We start from the raw sequence: 6254 nt of genomic DNA, 5'->3' as shown, positions 1-6254 counted from the left end.
CCCAGTGGGGCTGTCTTGTGGCGGTGGTCCATTTTAAGCCAATGTGTACGTATCAAGTCAGTGAATCAGTGGGGTGGGCTTGGGCTAGTTTCTCCTCTTTCAAAGTGTTGTAGGGAACCCCACGTGAGGTTGGAAGTGGGTGCAGCAGGAGAGTTGGGGAAACACTGGTGGGTGACATGAGATCCGGGCCACTTGTTTGTGATGCTTCCTGTGCGCTCTGACCCCACTTAGGTCTGACCCGGGAGGTCCATGTCTGTCTTACGATGGACAGTCACTCGGTCTGTCTGTGTTATTGCTTGGTTGGTTTGACAGTCCCAGCAGATGACAGGCAGCTCTGGTCATATAGTCACTTGATGTCCCATGGTCAGCAACTCAGTTTCCACCAGAGTCCAATTGCATGTGAGCAGCTGTGTTTCGAATGGCATATAGTTCTCTGCTGTAGACTTCATCGCCTGTTCCAGAACTCGAGGGGTCTGTGTTGTGTCCCTACTATCAGGACCAGAGATTCCACAAAGCTCTTTCTCTTGCACAAATACCTCTAATGACATGGGACTTCTTGGTTACATAGCATGAACTACAGAGATGCTCAAACTTCAGTGTAGTCCTTCTTCAGAACCCTTCCCTGCTCTGGGCTCCACTCAAAGCTAGAAGCTTTCCAGCTCACCTGATGAATTAGATTGTATTGGTTTTCTCCAATGTGAAATATGCCGCCTCCAAAACCCAAAGAGGCCTAACAAGTGTGAGTTTCCTTCTTAGTGGTAGGAGGTCCCATCCTGCCTCAGACCACTGAACATCTATAAAGTTCACAATGTGGCAGACCCCTGATTCTTTATAGGTTTTATCTCCTAGCTCTTCAGGTGTCCCACTGTGGCATTCTACTTCTCGTGCATTGGGCCCAATTCACATGATATCATTGATACAAGAGACCAATGCATTGTTCTTGAGGTCGTCCACATAGCCCAGATCCCTTCAGACTATAATAGGACAGAAAGTGGAATAATCTCGGGCAAACTGTGAGTATAACTCCAGAGCAAGATTGTGACTATATTATTGTCCATCTCATGCAAATACAAACTGCCTCTGACCCTCCTTCTTGATGGGTGTGGAAAAAACCACATTCACCATAATGACAGCCACATACCATATTTCCAAGGTCATGTCAATTTGCTCTAGTAAACATATCATATGCAGCACATTAGCTGAAATCGGGGTTATTACTATGTCAAGGTTGTGATGGTCCATGTTCATCTACCACGATCCATCTGATTTTTGCAGGGGCCAGACTGGGGAAGAGAACTGAGAAATGATGGGGACCAACACCCATGCATCCTTTAGGCCTTTGAAGATGGCACTAATCTTAGTTGTTCCCCTCCCACAGGATTAGGTAGATAGATAGGCAAATAGAGTCATATTTATAGTTCTAAAAATTTAATATAAAATATGTATATATTCTTTACTATCATGTCTTGGCAGGGGTGAGGGGATGCTGAAATTTCAGGAGCTTCTCCTTGGTGTTTACAGATCAAGAAGCCAATGTGAGGCCTCTGCCAATTGCTAAGGATGTCCATTCACATTATATGTTTGACCAGAGATATTGCCCAGTGGACCCACTGTGAAACAGACCTGCCCTGGGATTCCATTTATTACCGACCTCATATGTCTTCTCTAATGGTGTTGATTTATGACTCCGGGTATCAGTGTCAATTTAGACCTTATGTCCAAAAACCTTTGAGGTCTCTAGCTACTCCCTTCCCCAGGTTACCTGAATTAATGGACATAGATCCTTTGCGGAAGGACTGACACATACTCTGTGGTTGTAAGATCTATCCTCATGAGGACTTGGCTGCTTCTTCAGTCAGTGGGTTCTGGGTCTGAGGTGTGGCTCTGGTCTGGAAACTGGGCAAAGGATCATGACTTCCTACCGAGGTGGCCAATCTTGGTCTTCACTTCATCCATCCTTGATATCTCTCTCTCCCCGTCTCTCTTTTAAGACTTATTTATTTATTTTAGAGAGAGAGAGAGAGAGAGAGCATGATAGCATGGAAGGTAGGGAGGAGGGGCAGAGGGAAAGGGAGAGGAGAGAAAGGATCTACCTAAGCAGGCTCCGAATTGAGCACAGAGCCTGAAGAGGGGCTCGATCCCACGACCCTGAGATCATGACTTGAGCCGAAATCAAGAGCTGGACTCTAAACTGACTGAGCCACCCAGGCGCCCCCACCCCTGATCTCTTGAGTATCCATATGCAACAGCACCCTTGTTGGCTGCCCATCCCTCTCGCCCCCCGGGGGACACCATGCTCTACGGGCCAAACAGCGGTGGTGAAGGCATGGCGTAGCTGGAGTAAGGGGTGAGTGTGCCGTGTGTGCTGGGTGTAACTGAGCTACCGGAGCGCGAGAAGAATTTACATTAATGGCCTGAAATTGCCTAGATCTGATTCAGTCCTCATAGGCTGGCAGTGTGGTAAATTCGCAAGTCCAGGCTGGAGGATGGAGTCCGAGGGCTGTCAGCAGCCTTTAAACAAGACAGGACAGCTTTAGAAGTCACTTTGAAGGTCTTTACATATGTTAATAGAGGGTCACCAAGAGGGTGACTTGGGACCGGCAGGCCTGGGGCAAGTTCAGAGAAATCCTTGTTATGGGGTCGAGTTGGGTTAACTAGGTTTTTTGTCATCTCACAAGAACTACTTTGACTTCTACCTCAGCGAAGGAAGAAATGACTCAGCATACATCCAATTAATTTGCTAGAAGATACAGGAAAACCCTGAGGTTGATATTTTTGCCTCTTAATACTCTGACAATTGTGCCAAAATTTTTTCAGAACCACCCCTGGAGTCTCTACTACGTGAGGCTTCCTGCCACCTTCTTGGGGGAAGATTAAAGCAAAGATTGTTTTCCTGTCTTTGGGGGGAGGCGGTGGGGGGGAGGGGGAAGTGTTTAACAGAAGCTCCCAGAAGAATTTTATCTTTGTTTCTTCCAACGGAGCCTAGGCACGCCACTCCTTTTCTTGCCACCAGAGAAAGTTGGCCTCACTGACTCTCATGCCTGGAGGGAGTTGTCTTGGCCGCTTGGGAGCCCTGGCGCCTTCCGGGGCTGATAAGAGCCTGGGGACGGCGCCTTCAGAAATCCTGGCAGTGGGAGAGGAGGTTGGAGGTAGCTGTGCCCCACAGCATTGGCTCTGCTGGAGCCCCCCACCCGACCCTGTGAAGTGCTCTTCCTCCCTGGCCCAGCTGTCACCCACTGGCCAGTCCCCTCTAGACCAACAGATGGTGGACAATGACAATGGGAAGGGGCCTGTCTTCTGTCACTGGGGGAGTGAGCCCTTTACCAGAGGGGCAGGTGGTTCTCTCAGAGCAACACGGAAAGGGCATTTCTATCTCTTAGTCACATCCTACCATCGTCTAGCAGAAATGCTCAAATCCAACCTTCTGATAAAAAGGCGTTTCCAAAAAGACAGCTACACCACGACTCCGCTTACATGAGGCATCCAAAAAAGTCAGATTCACAGAAATAGAGTAGAATGGTGGTTGCTGGGGTTGGCGGGACGGGGGGTGGGGGAGTTATTGTTTAATGGATCTAGAGCTTCAGTTTTACAAGATGAAAAAGTGCCGGGGAGGTGGGGTCAGGAGGAACAAAGAGGGTTTTCAGGGCAGTGAGAATATTCTGTATCAAACCATATTAATTGACAGATGTCATTATACATCTGTCCAGATCCATAGGATGTCCACCACCAAGAGTGAACGCGATGCAAACCGTGCCCCTTGGGTGGTGATGACGTGTCAGTGGAGGTTCCTCGGTTGTAACAGAGGTCCCGCCCCGCTGGGGAATGGGGGTAACGGGGGAGGCTGAGCATGTGCAGGGGCGGGGCGGGGCGGGGCATGGAAACTGCTGTTTCACCCCCTGAGTTTTACCGTGAACCTAAAACCACTCTAAAAAAAAATAAAGTCTTCATTTTGAGCAAATCTCCGCCGAAGAGTTCTGGAGAGCTGTTTCACAAGAGTGTGTAAATACGCTTAAGACTACTGTACACTTAAAAATGGTTAAGGTGGTAAATTTTAAGTTACGTGTTTTTACCACAATAAAAGACATCTTCAGAAGTCATTGAAACCTCACCTACTTCAAACCCAGGTGGCTCCAAATGACTAATACTAGGATATGCATGTGTATAAATAAAGCCGGATGTTCTAGGCGCATCTGTTTGCACACTCTGTAGGTGAATGTGTACACACAGGCCGCCGGAATACTTTCAGGAGAGAGGGGTTATGAGTGTCCTAAAGCCAGGTGGAGAAAAACTGTCTGGGGCGCTCCTGTGTTGGAGGGGTAAGAAGGAGGAGGCCCCGAGAGACTGGGCCAGGCGAGCTCTAGTTGAGCCGGGGCCATTGGAAGCGAGGGAAATGGGAACCCCCCAGAAGAGGATTGCAAAGAAAGGGGGGAGAGGCCTTGCCCTTCATGGAAACTTCTGCATTGGGGGCTTTTGTGAAGATTTGGATTATTAAGATGCAAATTAATAATCGTAATTCCTGGCCCTTTAACGGCACCTCTTCCTGAAGGGCCTCAAAGAGCTTTACTATTTACTGTTCCACACAAAATGCTGCTCTCTCCAATAACACTGTGAGGTATAAATGGCCACAAAACCGATATAAAAAGAAAACATTTTAAATACAGTCACCATCGCAGGTGCATTTCGGATAGGAAATGTATTTGGTCGGATAAATTGTTATCAGCTAGGCTTTCCCTACTTTTCTCCCTTTTTAAGCCACCATAAAAACCCCGAGTAAGTTACCATGAAAAGCTATAATAATGCTAATTTTGTTCCCATTTCCTGGCTTTTTCCACTAGACTTGAGGCTCTTTAATATGACTTTAAAATTTTTTTCCATTAATAATACCCTTTCTTTTGGGCTCTGCTCTTTTGAAGTTGTATTATTATTTCCCTCTATGACTGACTGTGGCATATTTGCTGTTCAAAATCAACTCCTAATGCATGAAAGCACATTCCCAAGGGCCATGCTGTCTACCCTGAAGTTTAAAAGCTTCCAGAAATGAGTGGGGATGCATCATTCTGAATGGAAACTTTTGGGGTGGCTTGCTCTGAAACCTCCTTGGGAACAGGCAGATCTGGAGCATGGGGGCACACCTCGATGAGGAGGCGTGCGTCTGATTTGTCACTTGCTGCCCGTGGTCCTGGTAACAGCCTGGGCACATGTGAGACCCACACGTGGGTGTGGTAGCACCCACCGAGGGCAGCGGTCTCCCGCACACTCCTACCCAAGGCCCCCCACCTGCCTCCCCGGCATGGGAACAGCTGCTTTTTCTCCAGAAGGGGTCCCCAGGGGTACACAGATGCTGAGCTGGGGTGCTGAGAGAATCGGAAGGCTGAATTTGAGAAACCTGGGGAGTATTCAACTTAGAAGTGAGAGTGATGTCAACTCACCTTTGGCCGGGGGTCTGCTTATCAGAGGCCTCGAAGGACCGGTACGTGTGCCTTAGACCCACCCCCAAGCCAGGAAACAGGTTTGTGACCCTAATATGCTCAGCTTGCTTGGTGGGAAAAAAATCTGTTTATTGAGGAAATGAATGAATGCATATACGAAAAGTAGAGGAGTGGTTAGTGTTAAGCCCCAGCACAACCCTAAGAGGTACACACTATCATCATCACCATTTTATAGATGAGAAACCTAAGGATCAAGAGGGTAAGCTCTTGCCAAGATCTTAGGAGGGTAAACCCTTCCTATGAGCTGGCTCACAGCAAAGCTAAGATTCTAATCTCTGTCTTGCTCCAAAGCCTGCAATTCTTCTCCTCTTCCAACCTTGTGCTCATGCCCTTTGGCAAAATTCCCACCTCCAAATCCACTTGATTTGGGGACCATCTCGAAGGTCTTTTACAACTTGGTCACCAGTGTATGAAAATAGTAAAGTGACCTGGAGTAATCTTAACCGAGACTTACATAGCACTTACTCTGCACCAGGCACTGTTCTAAGTGCTTGTGTGTATTAATTAATTAAATGTTCCCAACCCTCCTAGGAGGTAAGGTTAGAACTTGCCTTTGCACAGGAGGAGAATGAAGGCAAACATATGACATGTCAGCAAGTGGCAAAAACTGGATTCCAAGCCGGACCATTTGGTGATTGAAGCAGGCACTCTTGTGTATTCCCTCTGCCCCTCACCGGGCTGAGGAGTGTCAGGGCCATGCCAACATTAGTCCCAGCAGGACAGAGATGTCACATTCCCATGGGCAATTGAGGAAAATTTAAGGAA

This window comes from Phoca vitulina, unplaced genomic scaffold, assembly GCF_004348235.1.
Source record: "Phoca vitulina isolate PV1807 unplaced genomic scaffold, GSC_HSeal_1.0 scaffold3, whole genome shotgun sequence".
Classification (NCBI taxonomy): domain Eukaryota; kingdom Metazoa; phylum Chordata; class Mammalia; order Carnivora; family Phocidae; genus Phoca; species Phoca vitulina.
This window is presented reverse-complemented; position numbering follows the sequence as displayed.